General features: G+C 46.5%; 1 long non-coding RNA gene across 1 annotated transcript; it reads left to right on the plus strand.

Annotated features, from left to right (window-relative positions):
- Positions 1-2,562: 2,562 nt before the first annotated feature.
- Positions 2,563-13,934, plus strand: Gm20744 (predicted gene, 20744). Its single transcript, NR_045744.1, has 4 exons — positions 2,563-2,686; positions 3,514-3,674; positions 8,458-8,526; positions 11,663-13,934. It is a non-coding gene; the product is annotated as a predicted gene, 20744 (long non-coding RNA).
- Positions 13,935-16,136: the final 2,202 nt, after the last annotated feature.

Consider the following 16,136-nt stretch of genomic DNA (forward strand, 5'->3'; position numbering starts at 1 on the left):
ACAGATTTTTTTGTTGTCATTTTCCTTTTTTTTGAGACAGGGTAAACTGTGTTCTATGCTGTCCTAGAACTCGATTGGTAGGCAAGGCTGGCCTCAAACTCAGAAATCTGCCTGCCTCTGCCTGAAGTGTCTTAGCCAGAACCATGACTGGCTTCTGGAATTCCCATAACAGAGCAGCAGAATCCATAGGTGGAGTTTGTGGGCCAGCATAGATGCTAAGACTCCCCTGGAGGATATCCTGAACTCGAAACATTGTCTTTTCAGATTCCCACAAGCCCCATTTCAAAATCTTCAGCTCTCTTCCCATGCTATCGGCCTCCCCAGTTAACAAGAGGCCACAATTCCTTTTGTTATACAATTCCTGAGGTTCTCTTATGCAGACTGCAGCATGAGCCATGTCACAAGCTCGCTCTACCCATATGCTTGTTGGGACATGTTCAACTGGAAGTAACAGTAAACTAGCTGATGGCTCAATCTGACGTGACACCATTTACTGAGCCAGAAATCTGAAAGCAGCTCACGCTGCCATGGATGACGCTGGCTCTCCTTGGGGTTGCACGCTCCCATCCTTGCCCTCAGATACTGGAGTTTTGTCCCTTAGGGTTGACAGCTCCTGCATGTCCAGTCATCTTACTTTAACAAATGGTGGCTCAAGGTAGAAGGAGAGAGTGGTGACAAAACAAACAAACAAACAAACAAACAACGACAACAACCACAAAAACAAGCAAGCAGTGTCTTCTTACCGAGCAGAGTGAAGGGAACTAACTGGATTGCTGTAAGTGGGTTGGGTCACCATGGCGCTTGTCCTGAGGTCAAGGCTGTACTGGAATTCTTTCACCTCTAAGAAGCGAGGGTTGAGCAAGTGGTGACTCGAGGCTGCAGCACATGCCTTGGCACTTGTTTGCACCAACTGAGAACTTGGTCTCCTTCCTTTTCCCAGATTCCTTTACTCGGGCATTGAAGGACCAGAGTCCAGGAAATGGCTCAGCGGGCTGGTAATGTATGGTTACTGCCAAGCCTGATTATCAGGGCTTTAGTTTGACTCTGGAGAATTATCTTCTGACCTCTATCTACAGGTACACTGGGGCACTTGTGACTCCCACAATAAAAAAGGAAAGAAATGTCATTTTAAAAGAAGAGAGAATAAAGAATATTTATGAATGATATCTACATGGCAGACTGGGTACCAGGTTTCAGAATTGATAGAGAACGCCTTCAACAAAAGGCTCAGGAGGTTCCGCTCTGTCAGTCCTGACACTTCAGTTCCCCTGACCAGCTCCACTTTCAGACTCTCTTTACTCCCGACCAGAACTCTTGACTGGCCCACTAAACTCTTAGATCATCAGGAGTCGGGAGATGGTTCAATCTGTCTTGCTGCTTAAGTAAGAGGACCTGAGTTTGGTCTTTAGCACTCATATGAAACCCGAGTATGACACTGTACACCTGTGATCCCAGACCTGGGAATTGGGCTTCCATAAGCATTCAGACCTTGCTAGCCAACCAATCTAGCAGAGCTGGTGAGTTCCAGGTTAAGTGAGAGACCCTATCTCAAAAAAATTTAAGACTGATTCAGAAAGGTGTTGACCTGTCTCCACACGCATTCACACATACATGCATCATACGCCGGCCCCTTCGTGAATATACACAGCCCAGAACATTAGCTCATTGTCTGAGCCACTCATCTCTTGAGAGATCCTGCCAATTCTGGTACTTCCTCCTGACAGGTTCTGTTCCCACCTCCAGCATGGTGATTCCAAATGTGTCCAATCTCACATACTCAGACCCCCTTTTTCTCACCAGACATTTTCTTTTCCTTCCTGGGGCAAACAGAGACCGTGAGTGCCGCAATGTTAACTTTTCTCCCTGTACACACAGGCTTGGTACACTAATCTCTACCTCCACTGCCAACCTTTCCAGCTCTCTCCCCTTCATCTTAGATAGCATCCTCTATCACCTTAGCAACAAGCTCTTCACTAACACCAGGCATCTGGCTGGCTGAGCAGTTAATGTGAATTCCGTGAATTTCATCTCCACACTACATCATGAGAAGAGCATTATTATGTGTTGTGTTCTTCCCCCTCCCCACTGCTCTCTGTGTGTGTGTGTGTGTGTGTGTGTGTGTGCCTGTGTGTCTTTTCTGGGATCATACGCTTAGTTAAAGGACTTCTCCAGTGTTAGGCTGGCACTCAGTGAAGCTAACACTGAAGCCCAGATCTGCCCACAACTTGGGGAGTTCCACTTCTAAGCACTGAGTGATGATGTCTCCTGGGGTTCACCCAGCCCTGTCCTTTGTGTCTCCTCTAAGTGTGAATATCCTCTCCCTACACAGCTCACTCCAGGGATGACAACTCTCTTTGTCTGTTTTCCCCAATGGGCTGGGAGCGTCCTGAGGGCATAGATTCTGATTCACAGAATCATCCTCACCACCTGGTAGCGGCATGGCAGACATCAGTGGGGTTTTATTAATGATGAAGGAATGTGAATGAATGACCTCTGTGCTGAGGGAGTGAGAGAGACAGGAGCCTGGGCTCAGCAGAGAGGGAACCACTCCTCCCAGAAGCCGGCTTCCCTTTGGAGATCCTTGGAACACCACAATTATGTCTCAGGCAGAACAAGATCCTTCAGGCTGGAAGCACTGCCCTCTGTCCTGGCCCTGGTCTATGGCTGCAGCCCCTAGGCTCAGAAGGTAAGAGCTGCAATCCAATGATGTCCTAAATAGGGTCTCCAGTGTTGCAGCCCTCCCTCCATCACATCCTAATCCAGGCCTGTCAGGGAGTGAACCAACTTGACCAAGGCCACTTCCTAGTGCCTGCCCCTCCCTCTGCCCTGCTTTCTGTTGCAAGGCCACACCTTCAGTCCAAATCCCCTTCCTTAGAGCAGCTAGCCCAACTTGCCTGAATTCTCATTCACCACTTTATCCAAGATGAAAGAAGCATTCAAGTGAACTTGGCCTTGGAGTGGAAGGTAGTTTTATAGACATCTGGGAATGGGGTGTGCGGGCATGCAGAGAGAGGGCTGGACCAGGGGCTGCCTGTTTGTGTGGGAATCAGGCTCTCTGTTCTGAAGGATTTTTATCTCTTCAAGAATCTGAAGATGCTTCCTGGGCCCGCCCTTCTCAGAAGAACAGTGGGCTGTGGCCCTTGTTCATCCTGGGACAAGGTAGTGGCATCCTAGATGAGCCTGGGGCAGGTCGGCTCGCCCCAGCCCTGTCAGCATGAGGTCATCTTGCCACTAGGAATTTCCTGTCCCCTAAACACTAACTGAAGACATCCCCGCCCTCTCCCCAGTCTTTGGGCTCTGGGACTCACCAAATACCTCAGGCAATCATTGCCAAGCAGTGCCAGGCCCTGCCCTTTGGGACCGCCACCGCAGACAGACCAGGTAGTCACCATCTTCTGCAGCTGGGGCAGCTGCCTCTGCAAGCTGACTTGGTGGCAGCACTCTTTGCTTCAGACAAGCCTTCTTTTTTGAACAGTGGCCCTAACACATCCCATCTTGCTTCCTCTCTTCCAGGGCTTGGCAGAATTGTTGCTGAAACTGAGACCTGTTGTCCAGAAGGTGTCCTGGGGGCCAACCCCAAGGAATGCACAGCCTCCTGGAAGGGAAAATGTTTCATATATCAAACCCAACAATATTTGAAGATACAATTAGCAGGTGACTCGTAGGACAAGAATGTGAGTAGCTACCACAAATTCTGTCTCTCCGTAGTCGGGAGAGATGAGCAGGACGCCTACAGCAGTGGCTGTACTGGCATCAGAGCTGGGGTAGAAGCTGTACTGCAAGGTGTCTGCAACTACTCTGTAACCATGTCCTCTGCACACACAAAAAATCCACAATCAACTTTTGTAGGCTGTCGCAGGTGGGAGGAACTACTGAACCAAGTCTCCCTAGTAACCCTGTTCTACTCTTTCTGGAGGGCAGCCTTTAGAAGTTATGGGGGGGGGTAGGGAACATGAGGGAGGGGCTACGATGATCTCTGAATCATCAAGATCTGATGGTCAGGACCCTGTATGACATACATCAATAGTAAGGCTACATGCAGATGTCATGAGCATGTTTGGGGTGGGGAACTAGGGTCCTGACCCAGATGACACCCAATTAAGCATCGAAGTGTGTCCAGAATAGGAAATGGGGAGCATTTCTGGCATTTGGACCTACAGTTCCATGGGCCCCATATAGGAGGATTGCTAATGGGAGCTGCATGAGATGGTGTCCTGGGACATCCATTATATCTAGCAGGTCCCTGTGGTCACAGTGCCATGAGCTCTCAAGTGGCTTGGCTATAGCCGACCCAACGGAGAGGGAAGGGTGGGATCAAAGAAAATGAGCACCTGTGTGCCTGGTCTCCCTCCCTGGAAATAGCATAGTGAGGCTTGTGGAAAGCCAGGAAGAAGAGCTGGGCCAATGGTCATGAGCCCCTGAGGCAGGAATGGTAGCTGATAACGTGTCCTTCAGATGATTTGGGGAAAGAACTGAGAAACCTAGACTACTTAAGGTATTTCATCCTTAAAAGTTTGTATTCAGTTCCAAGTATGAGTAGTTTAAAGGGATAATGAGTCAAATCTGAGTATGTGGGGGTGGGGGTAGGGAAGGACTGGAGAGATGGCTCAGTGGTTAAGTGCACTTGATGTTCTTACAGAAGACTCAGGTTTGGTTCCTAGTACCTACATGAGTCACTCCACAACTGCCTGTGACTTCAGTACCAGGGTATTGGTCACCCTTTTTTAGCCTCTGAAGGCACCTGCACATAAGTAGTACACACGCACACACGCACACAAGATAAACAATACATCACTTGAGCGCAGCCCTCACAATGTGTCTTCTGATTACAAAGCAGTTGTGGTTGTTCATGAAGAAGCTTTGGGCAACAACGGAGGCGAAACCAGCCTCACCGAGTGGCCGCTCTCCCCGTGATGTATTATGTGTACTATTTTGTAATTTACAGTATCCACTTCAAAGTATACCGTGAATCTTTTCACATGCCAATAAATATTCTTTTACATTATTTTTTAATGGTACTTGAGCACGCCTGTCTGGAGGCCTGCCAGCAATCATTTAACTGATCATTCTATTAGATGTAAAGGCTGCTTAGAACAGTAAGCTGCAGAGTGAGTCTTCATGCGGCCGGTAACATCTCTGTGCACAGGGACATAATGGCTTCCTTAGGATGAAGTTCTAGGAAGAAAATGGCTGATCGGATGGTGGCATTTTCTAAGCTTTTGATATACACAGACAAATTGTCTAAGTCACATTGCCACCTGTAAGATGTGACAGGTTCCTCTCCCCCTCTCCTGCCCAGCTTTGCTATTCTTGGACTGTTTAATATTTTGAGTAAGGTTTAAATCCCCATCCCTTGATTATTAGCAAGGCTAAGTGGAGCATCTTTTCATCTTGTGTAAATTTCTTGTGGACAGCCTTTGTGTACCTGCTGAGTGCTTGCCCCTAGCATGGCCTGCTTTCTCATTACTTTTCTGGAACTCTTTGTGCACAGTTAGGAACCCCTGCTTGTCATGTTGTGAAGATTTTAGCATTGTTTGTCTTTTGACTGTAAACATTATTTTTTGCCTTTTGAAATGTTATGTTTTTCTGTAATCAAATTTGTGTGAGAGCTACATTATGAAAGATTGCCCCTGTACTGAGAATAAGAACATAATTTCCTATTTTACCTCAACCTGTTCCCCAATATCTCTATGGTAAAATACACAGAATATAAAATTTACCACCTGAAGCATTTATGTGTACAGTCAATATATATTATAACGTGTAAATGTGTGCAGTTATTTTTTAGTGAGTGACTTCTGTTTCCTTTTTTTTGGAAGCAGATCTCATTTTGCAGCTCAGGCTGTCCTCAAATTCACAATCCTGAGGCCTCAGCCTCCCAAGGGCTGGGATTACAGTTTGTATCACCATTCCCAGCATGTTGGTGATATTTAAACACATTTATAATGTCATGCAGTCATAGACATCATTCATCTTGACATGTCTTCCTTCGGTAGGACTGAAACAGTAGTGTACTTTTAAATAGTGACTTCTGTCCTCCACTCCCCTGGCTCTTAGAGCATCCAGGAAAGTGGATTCTTACCCTAGTGTAGTTGAGCGACTGTCTTCCTTCACTTAAGGTCATTCCTTGAAGTACATAGCCCCCGGCTATTTCTATAGTTTTCCCATTTAAGCTTAAGTCTTTAATTCTTCTTGCATTTCTCTTGTAACACTAATTATCAAATTAAAAATGTTAACAGTTGGGGCTGGAGAGATGGCTCAGCAGTTAAGAGCACTGACTGCTCTTCCAGAAGTCCTGAGTTCAAATCCCAGAAACCACATGGTGGCTCACAACCCTCTATAATGAGATCGGATGCCCTCTTCTGGTGTGTCTAAAGACAGCTACAATGTACCTACATATAATAAATAAATCTTTTTAAAAAATGTTAACAGTCTGGCTAGTTCCACCATCATCATCACCGACACCACCACAACCACCATCATTTTGTGACAGGTTCAATATGTAGCCCTGGCTAGCCTGGAACTCTCTATGTACACCAGGTTGGAACTCACAGAGATTCCCCTGACCTCTGTCACCAGAGCTTTGGAATTAAAGGTACGCAGTGCCACACTGCATTTCTCATCATTATTCATTGAGGATTCTATCCTTTTTTTCACAGATTTAAATGTGATTGTTTTGATTAGCATTCTGTTGGGTTTCCTAACCACTTGCACTTATTCTTTAATAAATGTTTATGCATAGGCTTCACCTAGTGCAGCCATCTCTTATCTGACTGGAAAACGCACTTTGTATGTTGAAGCTAGAAACCCTTTTTTGTTAATTTTGCTGTAAATGTCTTCTCCCAGGTCCGTCTCTCAGGATTGATTGTCACAGTCTTCCTCCTGTCATACTGAAGCTTTACATTTTCTCTAGTCCCTTTTCTTATGGCCTCTGAATTGGCTGTGCCCAGAAAGACCTCCCCTAGGTGACGGTCACGGCCATTGCCACCACCCGTTTCTTTCATCTTCAATATTCACTAATCTATAATTTGTGTTGGTGTACTAAACTACCACAAGTAATTTTTTTTCCTCAAAGAGTTACACAACAACCTCCCTAATCTGTAGTGAGACTATTTATGTTATTTGAAATGTTACCTTTGCTGTAACATGGACCAAGTCTTATTTTCTTGCCAGTATCCTACTTAGTTTTTTTGTTTTGTTATGTTATGTTTTGTTTGTTTGTTTGTTTGCTTTTTGTTTTTCGAGACAGGGTTTTTCTGTATAGTCCTGGCTGTCCTGGAACTCACTCTGTAGACCAGGCTGGCCTCGAACTCAGAAATCTACCTGCCTCTGCCTCCCGAGTGCTGGGATTAAAGGTGTGCACCACCACGCCCGGCTCCTACTTAGTTTTTATTCTGAGATTGCTTCCTTATAACCCCCAGTTCTAGAGGAATGCGGGTTCCCATGCCTGCCCTTCTCTTCACTTGCTGATGGCAGTTGCGGGTGAAACTCAATTCTACAGGTTGATGCTTCTCCAAATCCACGTGCAGCCCCAGCTGGACCTTCCACTTGGCCCTGCAGCTCCTGCTTTCATAATAGCGATTTCAATCTTCTCTCCTGTCACCTGCAGATAACTCACTGTCTGCATGAAACAAAAATAGAAACTCTATTGGAACATTCTCAACTTCTACCCACCCACCAGCCTTCCCTTCCCAAAGAGAAGGAATCACAGAGGCTGAGTGCTAGTCCTGCACAAGGCACTGTTTACACCACTTTGCATATGGTTCATCCTCACATTACCCCTGCACAGTGGACTCTAATTTTATCCTCAGATAACAGGCAATCTGCCGTGTTCTTTGCAGCCTGACTTCTTTTAAATACCTCTCAGATGCAGTCAGTCATTCATGTCTTCACAGAGTCAAACTGTTCTGTAAAGGCTGGAATCTCTTCTATGTGTTAGAATGATTTTAGGATGTAGTAGGAAGCAAAATCAGACATGGTCCCTGCCTTCCTAAAAACTGAAATGGAAGTCTATTGGGGCCAACAGAAATTCACCAAAGAATTACACAGAAGCACATGCCACACCAAAGGAGAGAATCCTAACTCTGTGGGAGTGGGCCAGGAAGGCTTGAGGCGAGGGGTGAGGGTGTTAGGAGAGAGCCCTCTTGCGAGAGTGGACAATGAGCTACTGAGCTGAGACTTTGGCATGGGATGACTTCTCAAGGCAAAATCTGTGTGGTGAGAGAGAAAAGTCAGAGAGTCTCCAGGCAGATGTTGGTTGAGATGGACCTCTTTGTAGTTTCCTTCAAGGATCAGTCCATAGCTGTATAGGTTGTGTTCACCAAACAATGACCTTGGGCCTGAGTGATTCAAAGGAAAAGGTCTAAGGTTAGCTTTCTATCTAGAAGTGCTGTTGATAATTGCCTGTGCGTGATACCACACGGTGGAATTTGACTACGATATCTCTTGACTTTTTAGATGTCTGCACCTCTTACTGGAAGATCCCCGGTGTCTTCAGTGGAGGGGGAAGGGATATCAGCTTATGAGGCAAGTCTGACTTCACATGTGTGTGAGAGTGCCCTCCTTTCTCTGGCCTCATAGTTTTCAGATTCGCCTTGTTATACATGTGTATCCAACCGGTGGCCTGTGGGTGACATGTGGCCTCATATGGCTGAGGAGCGCTTTGAATGCAGTCCAACATGAAATTATAACTTAATTAAAACAATGTGTGATTTTTTTTTAAAGAAAATGGTTTTCATTCTTGAGAGTTTCATAGATGTCTAAAATAAAACATGACCATATATTTCCTCATCCTCCATCACACTTCCTACAGATAAGGCCCCCTCCAGAACCCTTCTATTTTTTGATAACCCACTAAGTCTAATTAGTTCTGCTCATATATGTATGAGTGTAGTGCCATCCCCTGGAGCATATGGAATCTATCACTGGCCACATGTTCATAAAAGAATGATTCTCCCTACCCATCAGTTTTTGTAACCCGATTGCATAGTTCTTCAATATCTGTAGCTGTTAAAGTAGTATTGCAATGTCAAAAGGTTGGACACACATGTTAGAGGGACACACCCAGTCACCAGCTTTGCCCCTTCATTCTTCTTGGGTCATTGGATTAGAAGCTAATATACATTGGTCCACATTTCTCCATTGGCACCCTCCTCCTCCCTTCTCAGCTTGGACAGGCAGCAAGCTGCCATCTTGGCTGAGTATTGTTCCACTGATTACCTGAACTCTCCTTGCATGGCTTTCCCAGAGTCTGGCCAGGGCAGCATGAAATCTGGTATATAGGGAAAGCTGGCATGCCCATCTGACCATAAATCTAAGGACATGTTCTGCAGTCACCTTGTCAGCAAGAAAGCTGGTGGCTAATGCTAAATCTCCATCCATCTGTCTCATGTATCTTGTATTTGGTAGAAAAGTCAAAATAGTATTATGTTCTGATCACCTTAAAGAGCTAAGTCAGCTTCCTGAGTTCTTAGGCAGTGGAGGCCTCTGTCCTCTGAACAGAAGGACCCGTGTGCTCTTCCCATCCCCATTTCCTTGTTTAGGAAGATACTGACTGGAAAACATGGAGACCTTATTTGCAAGCACCAATGTCATATGTGAAGCTGATTTCCTAAGCACATTCAATTTCTAATAAGGACAACATTCATTACCACATCATAGAGATTCTACCCTTTGTTCATGGCTGTAGGTGTTGCAGGACTCTGCAGTTCACCTGAAGTGCAGGTACATGGGAGCTGTGGGAAGATTCTAGAACTCATATTGGTTATAAAACATCCAAAGTCATTCTGGCTGAGGATGAAGCCTTGGGCATACAACTGATCATGCAAGGAGACTTACAAGGCAGGTGTACAACTTTTCCTTGAAAAATGTGCTCAGACATCTATCTATCCACTCCATATAGGATATCAGTGATGGACCAGAGATGGTTCCATGCAAATCTAGTGAGAAACCCATGAGTTTACTGGAGTCACTAATGAGAACATGGGTGATTCAAAGGCCTGCTCTAGTGTGAGCGACAGGTCACACAAGCAGCATCCCTGGAGCTCTCTGCATAACTCTCCAGGACCTCCACTGGAGTCTCCTCTGGCAGCAGTTGTTAATTGCTTTGTATCTGTGGAGAGGGACCTTGTGAATCTTGTCTCTTTCATTAGCTTCTCAGGCCTCATAAACTTTCCCGTTGTTTCCCCAATTCTACCAGCCTCCCTCTCTCCAGGAGGTAATTGTAATGGTTGGTACCTGATTGTCAACTTGGCAAAACCTAAGATCATCGGGGAGAAGGGTCTTTGGGGAATTATCTTGATTTCTTTAATTGATGTGGTAAGACCCACCTCACAGCTGTCTTAAGAAGGGAGACCTTGAGATGAGCACTATAAGCATTTGCCTTCTTTTGACTACAAGCATAGTGTGACCAGCTGGTTCAGGCTCACATCACCTTGACTTCCCTGTCATCATAGACTATAACTAGGAACTGTGATATAAAAACATGCCCCCCTCCCCATCTTAGTTGCTTTTGTGAAAGTGTTTTAACAGGACAACAGGAAAGAAATGAATACAAGAATGTTTCAATCCAGAGGAAATAGCTCTATGACAGCTTGCTGTGGGCAGATGTGGCCCATTGCTGCCCAGTGTTTGTCTGCCAGCCCCAGAGTTCTTCCAGTTCACCTGGCCCAGCTGCAGAAAGTGGGGAGCTATGGTCAGATGCAGTCATTTTTATTTCCCTGGCACAGCAACTGCCAGTTTTAATCCAACAACTGGTTTCCCACAAAAGAAGAACAGGTCACAGACCCTGAACAGTGTGACAGCAACAGAGGAGACCCCATTACCAGGTAGAGGCCTGGGTGGCATTGTCATGGATTTGAAATCACATAGACACCTTGGCAGGACCACTTGGCATCACTGTCTTTGAGCCTCTGCATCCCTCTGCACGTTGGTGATTTGTTGTCTATGGGAGAGAGTGAGAGGGACCTGAGAACTGCTTAGTGTCCAGGGCTACATACTTGGGAATAACTATTGTGTGGAACTAGATTCTTGGTGCTTTTTAGTGCTTTGTGCTTGCACATCAGGGAAGGACACAGATACTGCAGCAAGAATGGCTGGTATTTAGGAGTTAGTTCTCAAAGTATGCAAGGCATTGTAGCATGCCATTACATTCTGGATGGCTTCAGTTGGATAACAGAGGCTGGGGTATAGCTGAAAATGAGCTTTGAAGAGGAGCAATGATATGGGTCCTTTCCTTTTTTTGTTATCATCTCTGTGATACAATACCTAACAAGCAAGGAATGATTTATTTTGGCTGGTGATTTGAAGGTGCTCAGGGCTGGGTACCCTGGTGTGCGAGAAGCTATGAAGGTAGGGACACAGTGCTGCTCATTCGCATCTCCATGAAACTAGGAAACCATGAGAGAAAAGGCTAGAAACCTCAAAGCCCACCCACTAGGGACTCACTTCCTCTAAGTGGGCTCCACCTTCTAAAGGTGTTACATGTTTCTAAAAGAGACCAGTTGCCTGAAAAATAGTGGGGGGTAGTGCAAACAGCCCCTGCATACATGTTGTTCTGCTCACCAACCTAGGGCTGCGGGGAGGAAGGGACTCTGGGGGCTGTAGTCAGGGGTGTGTGACTGGTGGTCTAATAGAAGCTTTTTGTGTCTCTGTCTTGCTGCAGAAGCAGCTCCACCTCGGAAGAACTTTCTGGAGGAGCCTCACACTGGCTCTAGTTTGCAAGTGTGAACCAGAGAAGCACAAAGTTGACTGAAGTTATCTGGACACCTCCCCTGCTGTGACTGCCTAGGGCCTCTGATAACCCCCGGATTCCCAAGGACCCCTGGAATTCTTTCTTGTCAGGAAAACACACCCCTCCATGCTCTGGAGGACCTATGAGCCTGATGTTTCTGGAATGGTACCAAGCACACTCAGGCTCAAATTCAGGTTCAAGATTCAGCTCCCTCTTGCAGCCAGAGGAGATAAAAGAACCAAGACAGGAGAGATAATCTAAGTGTGCAGTCGTGGCTTGGCTTATCTTTATTTATTTTAAAAAGACTTATCTTGGATACTGGAGCTTAAATTTTTAAAGTCTGCTGCAGGGTTCTGGCTTGGACTCTGGTGTGCAAAATACATGTGGGGGTAGGCTGTGGTACCAGGGTGGAAAGTCATCATCTTATGGGATGTGAGGGAAAGGTGACTGTGAGCCTCCTGAGACCATCTTTGTGACTGGGATTCTGTGTGTAGGGAGGGGGCTGCAGCTAAAAACGCTGAACTTAAAAGCAAACAGGGCATTACCACTAGCATGGCAAACACTGGGAAAATGAGCTTCTTGTCAGAGAGTCAGGTCGCACAGGCGACCATGATCTTGCCTCTGCTTCCTTCCGTCTTTCTCCTGGGCACTGTTCAGTCCTTTATGTGAGATGTATTAGGAGGGGCAGTTCCTACTCCTGACTATCTATTTCAGCTTCTTAACTTAGAGTTAAATTCATAATGTGTTTGCTCAAGGGTCATCTTTATCCAATGTGTTTACTTTGCAAAACATGCTGGAGAGGATTTGGAGGTGTGTGATGCCCCAGAGAAAGTTACCCTTTCTGTTTAATCTCTGCTCAGGGTCAAGGAATAGAACGCCCAACTCAGAATACCTCAGATAATAAGGAGATTTATTGACTCTTAGGACTCAAAGACCAGAAGCAGAGTGGCCTTCCCAGCCGCTCTGATTTGGTGGCTTATGAGCAAGCAGTGAGCCAGGTTCTTAGATTCTCCCGACTCCATTCTCTCTGGAAACTCCACCCCGAGCAAACGTGATCTCTCCTGGTATAGCAAAATGGCTGCCTTCACATATGCCTACCAGGCCCTCTGAGGGATGAGTGAGATCTCTTTCACAAGGGCTGGCACAAGAGAGGGAGAACATTTGCATTTTTCAGAAGCCTCTCACTTTGTGTCTCAGATAATGAGTTGAGTTACATGCCCAGGGAGAATGCTACAGGTTGGCTGGATCGGTCAACCAGGGTGGGGGGTCCTGGACAAAAGACTCACAGGGCTGCTCTACAGATGAGAGTGGGGAGAAGTGGGTGAGGAGGGCTGTACCATACCCACCCTCTGCGGTCCACTCAGGTTTTTTGGATGGATGGGAAAGGCACAGAGCTGCAGGTGGCTGTGACTCTTGCCTAGGAGCTGCCTCTGTAGACTCTGTTCCCCTCCCCAGTGCCTTGTGTAGCAAGGCCAGCTGTTCCTACTGAGCACGGGAGGGTGAGTGAATGAGTTTTCAGAGATCAGGGAGACATTGACCATCCATTCCCCTCTGCTTTTCTCAGAGGCTCACATCAAGAAGCCTAAGTCACTCTTAGGTCAGTGGCTACAAGGGGCTGGATATTAATAAAATCCCCGGAAGGAAAGGAGAAGATCTTTAAGATATTTGGTGTAAGACAGCCTGGTTGTCCATTTTGCACATGACATGTAATGTTCATAGTAATGTGTCATGGTTAATTTGATTGTCAACTTGACATGACTTAGAGCCACCTTGGAACGGAGGCTCAGTGAGGGACCCTTGGCATGTCTCCGAGGGACTATTGTGATTGCTTTCATTGATGTGGGAAGAGTCAGTCTGAACATGTGTAGCTCCCTGATTTGGAGCCTGGACTATATAAGAGTAGAGAAAGCTAGCTGAGCACTAAGCATACAGACATCACCCTGTCTGCTATTGACTGTGGCTATAAGACAAGCTGCTTCAGGCTCCTGCTGCCGTGACTTATCCACAAAGATGGACTAGAATCCGGAAGTGTAAACTAAAATAAAGCCCTTCTCACTATGTTCGTTGCCCCCCCCCCTTCCCTCCACAGCTGGGTTAGCATCTATGGGTCTCAGATATACTTAAAGATTTTAAATGATCTGCTGGAGGGTCGGGTCTCACCTGGCTTGCCATGTGTCATGTGAGTAAAAGTCATTGAGTCACCAGAAATATTTGACAAGGTTGCCTGCTCTGATTTGTGCCTTACTTCATTGGCCAATTAAAGAATACAACTCAGTCACCTGAAAACAAGGATTAATTGGGTGGAGGGGAAGTGGCTCCAGGGAAGAACCCTTGCATAGTGTATTTGAATTCTTGGTTTAATCCAAAGCACCACCAGAAGGAACGGAACAAAATAATGATAGATGTAAACTGGTATGCAGGCCTTCACTCCTGCCCTTCTCCTGCTGATTGCATTAGAAGAAACAGCCTCCTTTGGTAACCACGGTAACTGCTAAGCAGGAAACCCCTCCAGAGGGGGTCTCATTGTTTTTGACTTTGAGCTTCACCATCCAGCAAGTGCAATACAACAGAGGCTCCGGAATTGTGGCAGGGACAGAGAATTGAAGGAAAGAAGAAAGAGGGGGTGGGGGTAGGGGTGTGTGTGTGTGTGTGTGTGTGTTGGGGGCTTCTGGTCCCATTTGTTTACTTAGAGGGGACACTTCTAAGTTTGTCATTTAACATGATTTTGGCTTTTAAAATGGGTGCTCATAAACCTGTGACAGCACACGAATATCCTAGCTCTGGGGAAGCTGAGACAGGAGGATTTCAAGCTGGAGGTGAACCTGGGCTTTTTATCCAGATTCTGTCTCAAAACAAACAAGGGTTGGGAAGACAGCTTAGTCTTCAATGTGCTCACTGCACAGACAGCCAACATGAGGACCTGTGCTCTGCCTCAAATGCTCAGCTCAAATAGCCTGGTATGATGGTGCTCGCTGAGAATCCCAGTTCTGGGTAAGAGGAGACAGGCAGACCCTTGGGGCTTGCTGGGCAGCCAGTCTAGCCCAATACAAGAGCCTTAGACCAGTAATGAAAGAAGTGGATGGCTCCTGAGGAAGGGGTTGGCCTTTGGCCTCCACATTGACCACCACCCTCCCAGCTCCACCCAACACATTTCCCTCATTCAAACAACAAAAACACCCACCAACCTTGGACACTCTTTAAGTTGTTTTTTTAAAAAAGTGCTTATCATCAATATTTATTTCCTGTTTTTTGTTATAGGCAGTCTGTTGGGTGAGTGGAGACTGGCTGAGTAAAGGAACAGCACCTGGCCCTCCTCCCCTGCCTTTCTCTTACATAGCCATAAAGATTTGCAAATAGAAAGATAATCGGTGCCAGCTACAGGAAAGGATGGGAAGGGAGCGTGTCAGAGCCTGGGATGGGAGGACCGGTTTTAAGCACAGCTCTGATGGGCTGGATTAGCAGCTAATTCCTCTGGGCCTCTTGGTGTAAAACAACACTGACTAAGTGAGAAGCAGGCTTGGCATCCCTGCTGGCTCCCACCCTAGGCTTTGCCTCAGGACTGACAGTGCATCCCGTCCATCCCTGCCAGAGATCACAGAGGCGGTGGGAAGTCAGCCCTGTGCTGAGGGCCTTGCCAGGGCCGGGGATACAGCAGAGACAGCTCACATCTCTCTTTTCAACTTTCCTGAGGAAGTTACATATACTGGCTGGATTTAACCCCAGAATTTTCTGCTTTCCCACCTTCGAGTTTTGAAACAATGTTATATTTGTGGGAGCAGCAGGTCGCTTATCTCCAGTCGTGCTAGACAGAGCAGACAGAGCCTCTGTATAACGCTGGAGGAAGAGGACAGGGCTGCCTAGGACCCCCCACGTAGGAAACACCCCTCCATCTCCTGTGCCGCAGCTAGCACTCACTGGGCCCAAGGGAGTCACCCTGGGAACCACCACTTCACCCAGTAGACTGCTTACTAAAGGATGCTGAGCCAGAAAACAGGCTGGACAAGTGACTTGAAGATGGAGGGCAGAAGGCTTCCTCTTGAGATACATCAACTGGAGACTTTAAGTACCCTGGGGTCAGGCAGAGCCCTCTCTACCCATGGTTTTATTTCAGCTCCAACTACTGGATTATACACCTGCTGTCACACAGCAGGTGATCTGATGAGAGTGGCCAATATAAACAGTTCCAAAGGGTCTGTGTTGAACTGTTATTAAAGGAAAAGCAACCCTTTTCTCTGTAACAAAACAACAACAACAACAACAGACTATGAAATAGGTAGAGTGCTCTGCTTGAGAAAGTCCAGTTTCAGACCTTTGGAGCTGACCCTCCTCAACTGTGCTGTGCTGATGAGGGTCCCCATCAATGGGGCCTGAGGTAATAGAAGCTGAGTTTCTAGCAACTTTACAC

The sequence above is a fragment of the Mus musculus genome, chromosome 7, assembly GCF_000001635.26.
Source record: "Mus musculus strain C57BL/6J chromosome 7, GRCm38.p6 C57BL/6J".
Classification (NCBI taxonomy): Eukaryota; Metazoa; Chordata; class Mammalia; order Rodentia; family Muridae; genus Mus; species Mus musculus.